Source organism: Macaca nemestrina, chromosome 2 (genome assembly GCF_043159975.1).
Source record: "Macaca nemestrina isolate mMacNem1 chromosome 2, mMacNem.hap1, whole genome shotgun sequence".
NCBI classification, from domain to species: Eukaryota; Metazoa; Chordata; class Mammalia; order Primates; family Cercopithecidae; genus Macaca; species Macaca nemestrina.
This window is the reverse complement of record NC_092126.1, coordinates 8,024,542-8,039,323: the sequence shown is the minus strand read 5'-3', so window position 1 is coordinate 8,039,323 and position 14,782 is coordinate 8,024,542. Positions and strand designations below refer to the sequence as shown.

Sequence of the window (14,782 nt, the reverse complement as noted above, 5' to 3'; positions counted from 1 at the left end):
ATCCTTTTGTTATTATATAATGACCTTCTTTGTTTTTTAATAGTTTTTTGTTTTCACATCTATTTTGTCTAAGTATAGCTACTCCTGCTCTTTCTTGACTTCTATTTTCATGGAATATCTTTTTCCATCTCTTTATTTTCAGTCTATGTGTGTCTTTATAGGTGGAGAGTGTTTCTTGTAGGCCACAGATTATTATTCTTTAAATCCATTTAACCATTCTATGCCTTTTAATTGGAGAGTTTATTCTGTTTATATTCAATGTTACTGATAATTAAGGACCCCTGCCATTTTGTTATTTTTCTTACTGTTTTGTGACCTTTTCTTCCTTTGTTCTTTCCTTCCTGTCTTCCTTTTTAGTGAAGATGATTTTCTCAGTAGGTTTGCTTCGATTTCTTGCTTTTTATTTTCTGTGTGTGTTTGTTTTTTATTTGAGGTTATCATGAGGCTTGCAAATAATATCTTATAACTCATGATATTAAAGTGAAGAAAACCTAGCACTGATTATATAAACAAACAACTAGCAAAGACTCAAAGAGAAAACTAATAAAAACTCTACACTTTAAAAATATGGACTACTTCACATAATTGCATGTTATTCTTTGACAGGGGCCATGGAAATCAGCTCTGTATGATTCTACTTTTATTATATGTGCTGCCAAAGTAAACACTTTATTATTTATGTGAATAAATTAAATTCTCCAATCAAAAGACATAGGGTGGCTAAATGGATTAAATAACAATATACAACAATATAATTCCTGCAAGAGACTCACTTTAGCCTCAAGGAAAAACATAGCCTGAAAGTGAAGGGATGGCATAAGATATTCCATGCAAATAGCAACCAAAAGAGAGCAGAAGTGGCTGTACTTACATTAGAGAAAATAGACTTTCAGTCAAGAGATGAAGAAGGTCACTATATAATGATAAAGAGGTCAATTCATCAAGAGCATATAACTATTGTAAATATATAAGCATCCAACTTCAGAGCACCTACATACATAAAGCAAATATTAACAGAACTTAAGGGAGAAGGAGATAGCAATACAAGAGTAGAAGACTTCAGTACCCCACTGTCAACAATGGAGAAGTTATTCACTCAGAAAATCAGCAATGCAACAGCAGCCTTGAATAACACAACAGATCAACTGTCCTAACTGACAAATACAAAACATCACATCCAACAGCAGCAGAGTAAACATTCTTCTCAAGTTTACATGGAACATTCTCCAGGATAGATAATATGTTAGGCCACAAAACAAGTCTTAACAAATTTAGGAAGATTGAAATCATATCAAGTATCTTTTCCAACCGCAATGTTATGAAACTAAAAATCAATAACAGGAGGAACTTTGGAAAATTAAAACATATGTGGAAATTAAACATACTCCTCAATAACCAAATTACTTATTCTGGTTCTGAGAAGAAATCAAAAGACAGTGAAAACAGACACACAACACATCAAAACTTATGGAATGCAGCAAAAAACTTCATTCCCTGTGAGGGAAATTTACAGTGATAAATGCCTATGTCACGAAAAAGAAAGGTAGAAAGAAAAAAGAAAGAAAGGAACAACCTTACTTTATACTCAAGAAACTAGAAAAATAGGGAAAATATAAATCTAAAATTGACAAGAAGAAAGAAGTAAAAATTAGAGCAGAAATAAAGGAAACAGAGATTAGAAAAACAACTTAGTCTCCAGGAACACTCAGGCTGGCGGGCAGTGAGGGTGTTAATTACAATTTGGATATAAAACCATTTTCCTAGCCCACCTTAGAGAAGACTGTTGCCACACTAGTTGAAATGGTTTCAATAGCCTCCCTTGCAAGACACTTCAGATTCAAAGAATTTTCTTTGTAAAAGCAGCAAGGGAGGTGTCACAGTTTTCCATTCAGAGCAACAACTTTAAGTTCTTGCCATGGAAAATTCGGAGAAGACAAGTGGTTCTCTTTGCTTGTGGTTCCTTTAATTCTCTCACCAACATGCACCTCAGGTTGTTGGAGCTGGCCAAGGACTACATGAATGGAATAGGAAGATAAAGAGTTGTCAAAGGCATAATCTCTCTTGTTGGTGATGCATACAAGAAGAAAGGACTCATTCCTGCCCATCACCAGGTCATCATGGCAGAACTTGCCACCCAGAATTCCAAATGGGTAGAAGTGGATACAAGGGAAAGTCTTCAGAAGGAGTGGATAGAGACTGTTAAGGTGCTAAGGCACCATCAAGAGAAACTGAAGGCCAGTAACTGTGATCACCAGCGGAACTCACCTGTGCTAGGAAGGCCCGGATGAAAGAGGAAGTGGACTGAACAAAGACAAGATTCTGATCAAAAGGAATCCCCTAGAGCCAAAGATGAAAGGTGCGCCAAAGGTCCATCTGCTGTATGAGGGTAGATTTCTTGGAGTCTTTGGTGTTCCCAGTTTGTGAAGAGTGAAGATATCATCCAAATCATGGCAGATTATGAGCTCATATGTATTACTTGATATATATTACCACGGGAAATTCAGATTAAATTGAAAATGATGCTCAGAAATTCATCTATGAATCTGATGTGTTGTGGAAACACCAGAGCAACATTCATATGGTAAATGAATGAATGACTAAGGACATCTCATTCACAAATCTGGAGCGTCCTCAGAAGGGACCAGAGCATTTGCTAGTTGGCACCAGATCTTGTCCAATAATACACTGAAAAGCACAATTTGTACAGCTCTGAGAGTGAAGACAGGAATGTTGGGATCATCCTGCCCCTTTGCAGAGAAACACTGCAGAAGCTAAGGCATAGGAATTCTACAGCATGATGTTTTGGACTTCCCTTTTGGGGATTTGAAACAATCTGGGTATTGGTAACGGGGGCAAGAAATTGTGATCCGTAGCATAAAATAAAGCTTAAAAGTTTAGTAAAAATCAGTGGCAAGTTAAAATCAGGATTTATTTTTATTAGAAGTTGCTAAGATGAATGTTTTCCACATGTTTTGGTTTTTTTTTTTTTTTTTTTTTTTTAGAATGTACAAATCTCTTTATCTTTAAGCCAAGAGATTAGCAGCACACTAAAACCAGAAGAATTTTCAGTGAAACTAGCTAGAAATAAGAAGTAAAAAAGTACATTGAACTCTACCACATAAAAGACACAGAGTGTGAAAAGTAAAAGTTCATTTAAAATTCTAACTTTGGTTATGAAGGGAATTGACATCTTCTGGCTGCCTATTGCTGGGTAATCAAGAGCCAGGATAGACAAAGGAAGGAACTCTTATAGTGGTGATCTTGTAAAATGCACCAATGATAAATCATCCCCAGTTATGCAAAATAATGATTGTGAATTTGCCTGGCAGAAACATTGCACCAATAGTGAGTTTTCTGTGGCACACATCAGAATGGTCAAATAAACTTTGGCAAGACTTAACTGCCTAGAGCTCCACCTTTGGAGGCAGGGAGTGAGGTCCAAGCCCTTGTATGTTTAGAAAGGTATGTAGATATTTCTGATGCCCACCAGAGATAGAGAGTTGCTGCCTTACAGGTTACACACATTCACTTAGCCTTTTGTGAATCATGTTCTGGCCCTGGCCGTCTGCCACCTCTTTATCTTCAGAAACAACTTCAGAGATAACATCATGCTGCCTTGAAATGAGAAAATCACAGAGAATGAGGGGTCTCATTCAAGGAATTTATAAGTCTGAATGCTCTCAGCCTTTATTGATAGTTTAATTAAAAGATCTGAGTGGGGCACGGTGGCACATGCTCTGTAATCCCATGTACTTGAGATGCTGTGGCCGGAGGGTCGCTTGAGCCCAGGACTTTGAGACCAGCTTGGGAGAAACAGGGAGAGTTCATCTTAAAAAAAACTCGGGAGTTTCTGAAGAGCCCTGCTCTTTCTCTGTTCCAGCCCACTGTGAATCTGCCATTTGTGAATTTAAGCAGAAAAGGGATCTGTTTTCTTATACTTTTCCTTTTCTTGCCCTTTTGTATGAAGTTTAACTAAAAGTAGTACTCTCAAATCATTAGTCACAGCTGTATGATAAAAACTGGGTAAAATTTCATGGAAGTTCTACCAATTGGGAAAATGAAAGACTAGAAATAGCTTTTTGTAAAATAGTTTCAGGGTTTGTGAAAATAGTTCTGCGATAGAAACAGGACTAAAATTAAATTTCTAATGAAAATAGAATAATTTGCTTTTTTGTAATTTCTATTTCTTACCTATACCACTCCAGATTAAGGGTTTGAATTGCAGAAGAAAAGCATAGAATTGTGCAATTGCATAGTCAGACCTGAATCTACAGTTTAAAAAAGGAAAATGTTAAATAAGGTTAAGCAAATGTTTATGCTATAGCTCCCAGCTTATTCCCACTAAAGCCATCGGGCCAACTCCCAAAGACAGGGAAGGCGAAAAGCCCCACACCTAGCAGGTTTCATTATCCATCTGCTGAGTGAATGAAAGATTGGAATCTCAAATCCTAGAGATGCGAGTCATTTTTCTACTCCTTAGCCTTTTGGAGTTTAAGAGTTGAAGCAGCACTGAAAAATAACAATTGAGCAAGATGAAGCTATTATAACGGAGCTTTAGTTTCTTCTGGGCAACTTCTAGTTCATCTGAAACTTCTCTCATGCTGTCATGCCTTCTTAGTTAGAAGTGCCCAGGCCCTGCTCACCTGTGACAGCATTGACCTCAGAACCTCACTGGATGAGGCATGTGCAGGAGGCCTGGTAATGGGGAAATGGAGCAACAACGTTATACAAAGGACAAACTGCTTGGCTTTTTCTCCCAGTTCTGAGGATGCTGCTGATGCTGCCACATAATAGTATAATTTTGGGTGTCCTCCTGAACAGAACTTCCCCTTTGAATAATGGAAATAAGAACAATGAACTTCATAGGAGAATAAATATTGATAACTGTTGTGACTTTCTTTAGGAAGAAGAAAATATGTCATTGTTTATTCCCTACTTCATCATCCACGTAATTTGCTTTTGCAATGTGAATTTAGAGGAAATATGTGATGCTGGTATTGTGTTTTGTTTGTTTTTTTGATGCTGGGGGTTTTATTTGTTGTATACTTTACTCTGTATATTGTGTAATTTGAATGCAACAAACAAAGATGCAGGAAAAGTCCTTTATTGGCATCTTCAAAAACAATTTAAAAATCAACAAAACTGAGTTGGTTTCTTTTGAAATAAACAAAATTACCAAACCTTTAGCTAGACTAACCAAGAAAGAAGAGAGAAGCCTTGAATAAATGAAACTGAAAATGAAAGAGATGTTACAACTGATACCTCAGAAATACAAAGGATCATAAGTGACTATTGTGAACAATTATACTCCTAGTTTCTAGAACGCAAAGTAGCAGCGATGTCTTTATTAACTAGGACTAAATGTTCAATTACCCCATATGGTAATATACTTGTAAAAAGGATCATTGTGTGTTAATTGTTCTTGGCCAGAATATCAGGTGATGGAGAATAGTAATATCATCTTAAGAGAGTTGACGGCAGTAAGAAAAAGATATTAACAAATGTTATTAAGATAACATTATAATTTTTGATTTTACTACCATTTATAGTTTCAATGGCTGTCATTTTAAAATGTTTTTATAGCTACAGCTGAGGCAGCATATGTATTTTGGAAAGCAGAATACCATGCTTAGAAGTTAATAATGCAAACTTAGTCACTTACTAGCTCAGTGACATCTGATGACTCAATTAACCTCATTGTGCCTTGGTTTTCTCATGCATAAAGGGGAAAATAATAATAGTGCCTTTATCTTATGGAGATAAAGTAATGTTTTATGGAGTTAATACCAATACAAATCTTAGAAGTGTGCCTGGCGTATAGTAAATGTTACATCTACATTAGTTCTAATTATTTGTAGAGAGAACATTAGTATTCTGGTCTTAGCTCTGCTGCTCTCTGATTATCTGTAATTCTGGGCAATATATTCTGATCTCTGAGCAGCCTCCATTTTCTTCTGTAATAGGTGCATAATATTTCTTTATAATGTTTTAATGAGAAAATGGATACAAAACTATATATAAAAAACTCCACATGATTTAAAAATTTATTTATTGCATAGTATAAAAAGAATATGTGATCTCCGGTTCCATCCATGTTGTTTCATATGACTGGATCTCATTCTTTTTTATGGCTAAATAGCACTCCACTGTGTATATATAATACATTTTCTTCATCCAGTCATTTGTTGATAGACACATAGGTTGCTTCCAAATCTTGACTATTATAAACAGTGCTGCAACAAACATAAGAGTGCAGATATCTCTTTGATATACTGATACTGATTTCCTTTCTTTTGAGGATATATGTACCCAGTGGTGGGATTGCTGCATTGTATTTATGCTAAGTGAAATAAGCCAGGCACAGAAAGGCAAACACTTCATGTTCTCACTTATTTATAGGAGCTAAAAATCAAAACAATTGAACTCGACATAGAGAGTGGAAGGATGATTATCAGAGGTTGGGAAGGGTAATGGGAGTCGGGGGGAGGTGGGAATGGTTAATGAATAAATAAAATAGAAAAACTGAATAAGACCTAGTATTTGATAGCACTACAGGGTGACTATAGTCAGTAATCACTTAATTGTATACTTTTAAGAGCATAATTGGATTGTTTTTAACTCAAAGGATAAATGCTTGAGGGGGTGGCTACCCCATTCTCCATGCTGTGCTTATTTCACATTTCTTACCTGTAACAAAACATCTCAGGTACCCCATAAATATATGTACATCTACTGTGTACCTAGAAAAACTAAAAATAAATAAATAAAAAGAATGTGTGAAAATTATGAAGAACAACAAAAAGAACGCTCTAACATATAGAGAACAGACCAAAGATGATATAATCTTGATTGATAGTTTGAGATAGTTTTTAATTCCATTCCACCAACCATTTTTTACTTCCTTCCTTCTTTCTTTCCTCTCTTCCTTCTGCCCTCCCTCCCTTCTTTCTCTCCTTCCTCTTTTCTTCCTCAGTAGATATTCAATAATCTATCACACATTTGCTGAGAAACTATATTCTAACAGGCCCAGTGCTAGCTACAAAAGCATTCTCCACATGTGGGAGAGTTCAGGCAGATAGTAAAGAACCAGTCACACTGAACATCCATGGACGAGTGGGTAACACAGATAATTTAATCTTCAGATTTGAAGTTTCACAAATTAGTGGCCTCAGGATAATTTGTGTGGCTTTTAAAAAATACAAATTTCTAGACCCCACTTCTTGATTCTACCAACGGGAATTCTGAAAATAAGGGAAGGGAAATTGCAGAGAGAAATGGTCTATACTTTCTAACGTTTCACCAAAGAATTCTGATGCAGCAGGTCCACAGACCTTGGCCAGTTTGAAAATTTATTGAAATATCTTATAGTTCATTCCAATGTAAGTATATGATTAATCATTTTTAAAAGATAATTTTCTATAAACCAAAAAATATTGTCATTATTGCTTTCTTAATTTCAGCATGTGGGTATTGTGATATAGGTTCCTTTCATGATTTTCCAAATACAATGTCATCACTTAAAATGTAGCAATACTAATCACAATAGTAGAAAAAGAAACACATTCCAGCACTTTCTATACCTAGATCCAGAATTTTTGTCCAGTGATATCAATCACCTTGTTCCACAAATCTAAATTAGAGATAAATCCTCTTTTTTTGCTTAGGTGGTTTTGTTTCATTTTTATTCCACATCTGTATTAGTCCAAACTGTTGATAACAAAGGAAAGAGGTGAAGAAGTATAACTTGATTAGCCTAAATCCATTCCCACTATGAAAAAGAGCATGGAGCCAGCCTGTGAGCAATGGTGAGTAACATCATCGTTACTAACAAATGTGGGCCATTTTTAGGTATTCTAATCTTGGGCTTCAAAGTCTAAAACATTAAAAAATAAAAGAATAAAACTTTTTTTGTTTAAAGCAATGCTGGTTTTCTAATGGCTCAAAGGTCAATCATCAGCTTAAGTCTAGTAAAAATGAGGATTACATGTTATCTCTTTTAGAACCAGAAAACAAGATAATATTGGAATGCAGATTGTTAGAAATGAGGCATTTTTGATGTGTCTGATTATTCTCTCATTCAACATATGTCTAACCTGTGTGATTCTTCTGTTAAATAATATCTAGGCCAACTAGAAATCTACACAATATTCCTAGGAGTGATTATTTTCTACGGGTTTCAGAGCAAGTACCAAAAATGTATAAATATCTAACATTTATTTTTCATTTCTTGAATGCTAAAGCATGTGAGCATCTTGGTCTATTATATTTAGTCAAGAATATCTTTCCACTATTTCTGCATTAAACATTAATGAGTAGATTCCTTCAGAAATTTGGCATTTTGTCCTGCACTAGAATTAGAAAAAGTTTTCTCCTCAAATAACTGGAAACAGCATGTGTTCTGTTTATTGCTTCACTTCAAAGCCAGCCTTATAATTCCTTTCTGATTTTGTCTGGACAAGTTCAAATTAGCTACTACATGACTAGCCCAGACAGCCTTTCATAATCAAAATTGGTTGGCAAATGGTAAGACCTTTGGCTAAAACTGTGTTTTCCTGTGCTGTTATTAATTGTCTAGCTTAGAGGAAATGGAGAGTTGTACAACTGCTCGTTTTCTAATGAAGTTTCTTAAAATCATAAAATGGTATAGTAGAACAACAAAAAAAGGCGCTCTGAGGATAAATTTCATCCTGTGTTTCTGTGGAAATAACTAGATTTTGGTTGTATTTTTCCCCAATCTGTGAGACATCAATGCTTTTGAAAAAAAAATGAGTTATTAGATTAAAAAATACTAAAAATTAAGCTCCATGTTTTATTAAATTCAACAGAAATAAAATTACTCTGTCAGAATGCTGTGAAAGGTTTTTAAACATTTGCTCTCACTTTCTGTACTCATTTAATCTCATATTAGTAACAAAAATTTTCAAAACTGGCATCATTCTGCAGGTCATATGTTGCATAATAGTAACACAGTTGGTTTCCCTCATTTAATATATGGTGTCTCTGAGACTCCTGGAGGAGTCTCTGAAAGGAGCTGGGCACATTCCTCAGCCCCGGGCTCAAAACTCCCTGAGCCTAGCACAAACACATCCCATCCTCCCATCCCACCACCATATATCTCTCAAACTCCCTGAGCTCAGTACAAACACCACCTGGAAAGTCTCCGATAAGGAGACAGCCGTACAAGGTTACTGAAAGCGCAGGAATTTCTTTGTTCCCCTACAACTTTCGGGCTATAAAAAGCAAACGCTCGCATTGTTCGGGGCCCTCTTGTATACTGTGTAAAGGAGGGACCAAGTTCGAACTTGTAGTAAAGATCCTTGCCGCTTGGCTTTGACTCTGGACTCTGGTGGTCTTCTTTGGGGAACAAACAGTCTGGGCATAACATCTGGGGGCTCGTCCGGGATTCCCCAAGCCCACCAGACCCCTGGTCAACGGATCTGCTAGGATCGATCTACTAATAGGTGAGCTGGCTCGTCTCCGTTTGTCTGTCTGTGTCTGTGTGTCTGTTCTGAATCTGAATCTCTGACTCGCGAGGTCTGAAACTGAGGCTGGCACAGTCCTGGCGGACGCGCTATAGGACAGCCAGTGGAGACCGGTGGGAGACGTCCCCTGGCTCTCTTCTGATTTAAATTGCGATCTGAGTTGCCGGAGCGGGTTCGCGATCCGGGCAACAGTCTGAATTGCCCCGGTCCCCGGGTGCGCGCCTGCCGTCTGAATTGCCCCGGTCCCCGGGTGCGCGCCTGCCGTCTGAATTGCCCCGGTCCCCGGGTGCGCGCCTGCCGTCTGAATTGCCCCGGTCCCCGGGTGCGCGCCTGCCGTCTGAATTGCCCCGGTCCCCGGGTGCGCGCCTGCCGTCTGAATTGCCCCGGTCCCCGGGTGCGCGCCTGCCGTCTGAATTGCCCCGGTCCCCGGGCTCCCGGCTTCCGGCGCGCGCTCGCGGCCCCGGTCCCCGGGCTCCCGGCTTCCGGCGCGCGCTCGCGGCCCCGGTCCCCGGGCTCCCGGCTTCCGGCGCGCGCTCCCGGCCCCGGTCCCCGGGTTCCCGGCTTCCGGCGCGCGCTCCCGGCCCGGTCCCCGGGCTCCCGGCTTCCGGCGCCACACTTCCGGCCCGGTCCCCGGGTTCCCGGCTTCCGGCGCGCGCTCCCGGCCCGGTCCCCGGGCTCCCGGCTTCCGGCGCCACACTTCCGGCCCGGTCCCCGGGCTCCCGGCTTCCGGCGCCACACTTCCGGCCCGGTCCCCGGGCTCCCGGCTTCCGGCGCCACACTTCCGGCCCGGTCCCCGGGCTCCCGGCTTCCGGCGCCACACTTCCGGCCCGGTCCCCGGGCTCCCGGCTTCCGGCGCCACACTTCCGGCCCCGGTCCCCGGGCTCCCGGCTTCCGGCGCCACACTTCCGGCCCCGGTCCCGGGGCTCCCCGGCTTCCGGTGCCACACTTCCGGCCCCGGTCCCCGGGCTCCCCGGCTTCCGGTGCCACACTTCCGGCCCCGGTCCCCCGGCTCCCGGCTTCCGGCGCCGCACTCCCGGCTAGCTATCAGTAATAAGTCAGATCAGATTTCCTCTATTGGGATTCTAACCCACATTCCTTTACAGGAAAGGACTACAAATCGTTACAGGATGGGCAATACCCAGAGTACTCCTCTATCTCTCCTTACAAATAATTTCAAAGAAGTTAGAGCAAGGGGCCATGATCTTGGTATGGAAATCAGGAAAGGAAAGCTAATTACTCTGTGTCGCTCCGAGTGGCCTGCCTTTGATGTGGGGTGGCCACCCGAAGGGACCTTCCGACTTGCTGTCATCACTAGGGTAAAATCCAAGATTTTCCTACCTGGACATGCGGGCCACTTAGACCAAATCCCATACATCCTCATATGGCAGGACCTTGTTGAAAACCCGCCTCCTTGGCTGTCCCCTTTCCAATTAGCCTCTGAACCCTCTAAGGCACTGGTTGCTCGACCACTAAAAACCAAGCAACCAACTGCCCCCTCCCATCCTGTTCTACCTGATAGCGGGGACCCACTGTTCACAGAACCCCCTCCGTACCCCTCCGGGCCCCAGGTTCCGGCCCCTCGGGCTGAGTCGCGGGAGAGAGCAGGCGGAGAGGAGGCGGCCGCCACTCACGGGCCTGCTGAAAGAGAAAGTAACTTTGAGGGGCCGGCGGGGCGGACGCGAGGGCGCACTTTGCGGACTAGCCCCCCCCAGCCGCCTGACTCCACGGTGGCTTTACCCCTCCGGGAAATAGGACCCCCAGATGACACAGGAATCCCCAGGCTCCAGTACTGGCCATTCTCCACCAGTGATCTGTATAACTGGAAGACTCAGAGTGCTCGGTTTTCAGACAACCCCAAAGATTTACTGTCTTTACTGGATAGTGTCATGTTCACCCACCAGCCCACTTGGGACGATTGTCAGCAGCTCCTCCGAATCTTGTTTACCACGGAAGAGCGAGAGAGAATACAGGTAGAAGCTAGAAAGCTGGTCCCGGGGGACGACGGTCAACCGACTGCCAACCCCGACCTCATAAACGCGACCTTTCCTCTGACCAGGCCGGCATGGGACTACAATACGGCAGAAGGTAGGGGACGGCTACGCCTTTATCGCCAGACTCTAATGGCAGGTCTCCGGGCAGCTGCTCGCAAGCCCACTAATTTGGCTAAAGTATATTCTATTCTGCAAGAAAAGACAGAGAGCCCAGCCACCTACTTAGAAAGATTAATGGAAGCTTTTAGACAGTACACCCCCATAGATCCAGAGGCTCCAGGAAGTCAGGCAGCTATTGTAATGTCATTCGTAAATCAGGCAGCCCCAGATATTAAAAGAAAACTCCAGAAATTAGAAGACTTGGAAGGAAAGCGGATTCAGGACCTCCTTCAGATAGCCCAGCGGGTTTACAATAACAGAGATACTCCAGAAGAAAGGCAATTTAAGGCCACTGAAAAAATGACCAAGGTCCTGGCAGCAGTAGTACAGAAAGAGCATCTACAGCCAGAGTACACCCAACCCAGGCGGCCCCCCAGGCATGATAATCTGAAAAAAGACCAATGTGCCTACTGCAAGGAGGCTGGCCACTGGGTAAGAGACTGCCCCAAAAAGAAACAACGAGGACAGGGACCCCCTAGGTCTACACCCGTACTAGTCACTCAAAATGAAGACTAGGGAAGACGGGGTTCGGATCCCCTCCCCGAACCTAGGGTAACTTTGCAAGTGGAGGGGTCCCCAGTCCAGTTCTTGGTCGATACGGGAGCACAGCACTCAGTCTTAGTTAAAACTAATGGAAAATTATCCTCCAAGTCCTCGTGGGTACAAGGGGCCACAGGAGTTAAGAAATACCCATGGACAACACAAAGAACAGTAAACCTCGGAGCCAAGAATGTAACCCATTCTTTCCTGGTTATCCCTGAGAGCCCCTGTCCCCTATTAGGGAGAGACCTGCTAACTAAAATGGGAGCACAGATCCATTTCCTCCCTGAGGGGCCCATCGTGACCAACTCCCACAATCAACCCGTGTCCGTCCTAACTATAACCCTAGAAGATGAGTACCGGCTCCACCAGGAGCAACCGGCCCCTGACCAGGACATAGCAACCTGGCTCCAGCAATATCCAGAAGCTTGGGCGGAAACGGGGGGCTTAGGACTAGCAAAACACCGTCCTGCTTTATTTGTTGAACTTAAACCTGGGGCAGACCCCGTGCGGGTACGCCAATACCCGATGCCCCTAGAGGCCAAGAAAGGAATTGCCCCGCATATCCGCCGGCTCCTTGACCAAGGAATCCTCTGCTCATGTCACTCACCCTGGAATACTCCATTGTTGCCGGTACGAAAACCTAATAGTGGAGAATACAGACCTGTACAAGACTTAAGAGAAATCAATAAGAGAGTTGTGGACATACACCCAACTGTGCCTAACCCATATACCCTCCTAAGCACCCTAAACCCTAAACATCAATGGTACACTGTTTTAGATTTAAAAGATGCTTTCTTCAGTTTGCCTTTAGCCCCTCAGAGCCAAAAGCTCTTCGCCTTCGAGTGGAATGACCCTGATAGAGGCATAAGTGGCCAACTGACATGGACCAGACTGCCGCAAGGATTCAAAAACTCTCCTACCCTGTTCGATGAGGCCCTCCATGAAGACCTGGGTGAGTACCGACGCAAACACCCTGAAATAACCTTACTACAGTATGTTGATGACCTCCTGATTGCTGCTGAGACCCAAGAAGCTTGCATCCAAGGGACCAAAGGTCTCTTACAAGCTCTGGGAAATCTAGGATACCGAGCCTCAGCAAAGAAAGCTCAAATCTGTAAATCAGAGGTAACATACCTAGGATACCTGCTTAAAGAAGGGCAGCGCTGGTTAACAGACGCCCGAAAACAAACTGTTCTGCAGATCCCCAGGCCGCAATCCACCCGACAAGTGAGGGAATTCCTGGGGTCAGCGGGGTTTTGCAGACTATGGATACTTGGGTTCGCAGAACTGGCTAAACCCCTATATCAGGCAACACGGGGGCAGCAGCCATTTAAGTGGACAGACGAAGCCGAGTCGGCTTTCCAACAGATTAAAACTGCCCTACTCTCCGCGCCTGCACTAGGACTACCTGATGTTACCAAGCCCTTCCACTTATACATAGATGAAAATAAAGGTATCGCTAAGGCAGTAATAACTCAAAACTTAGGCCCCTGGCGGAGGCCAGTTGCCTACCTGTCAAAGAAGTTAGACCCAGTGGCTGCCGGGTGGCCCCCTTGTCTCCGAATGATTGCAGCCACGGCTCTGATGGTGCAGGATGCTGATAAGCTTGTCATGGGGCAAGAATTGCGGGTCGTTACCCCACATGCCATCGAAGGTGTACTCAAACAGCCACCCAATCGATGGATGAGTAACGCCCGACTCACCCACTACCAAGGATTACTACTAAATCCTCTCAGGATAACTTTCCTGCCCCCAACGACCTTAAACCCTGCCTCGCTGCTGCCCAACCCGGACCTGGACGCCCCACTCCATGACTGCACCGAGATACTAGCTCAGGTGCACGGAGTTCGAGAAGACCTGCAGGATCGCCCACTTCCTGACGCCGACCTCGTCTGGTTCACTGATGGGAGCAGCTTCATGCATCAGGGCCAGAGGTACGCTGGAGCGGCAGTGACTTCAGAGACTAAGGTAATCTGGGCGGAACCCCTGCCCCCGGGGACATCGGCCCAGAAGGCTGAATTAATAGCGCTCACCCAAGCTCTTACCTTAGGGGCGGGGAAAAAGCTGACGGTATATACAGACAGCCGATATGCTTTTGCAACAGCGCATATACATGGGGCCATTTACAGGGAGCGGGGGTTACTAACGGCTGAAGGAAAAGAAATAAAAAACAAGCAAGAAATCCTAGCCCTGCTAACAGCCCTATGGAGGCCAGAAAAGTTAGCCATTGTGCATTGCCCAGGGCATCAGAAACTAACTACTCCAACTGCTCAAGGCAACTTTCTAGCGGACCAAACTGCAAGAAAGGTGGCGAAGGCTCCCAGCCAACTCCTTGCACTCCAGCTCCCTGACCCGGGCCCCCGGGACTTGCCATATTTCCCTGATTATTCAGAACAAGATCTCCAGTGGATTGAAAAGCTTCCCCTGAAACAGATCCAGAATGGGTGGTGGACTGATACTAATGACCAAACCATCCTACCAGAAAAATTAGGACAACAAGTGTTAGAACACATCCACCGAACCACCCACCTGGGTGCTCGGCGGATGATAGACCTGATCAGACGCTCTAAGCTCAAATTCAGACATACAGCCGAGATGGCCAGCAAC

General features: G+C 43.4%; 1 non-coding gene across 1 annotated transcript; it reads right to left on the bottom strand.

Annotated features, from left to right (window-relative positions):
* Positions 1-561: 561 nt before the first annotated feature.
* LOC112424790 (U6 spliceosomal RNA) lies at positions 562-668 on the bottom strand. The gene has a single exon (XR_003015729.2). It is a non-coding gene; the product is annotated as a U6 spliceosomal RNA (small nuclear RNA).
* Positions 669-14,782: the final 14,114 nt, after the last annotated feature.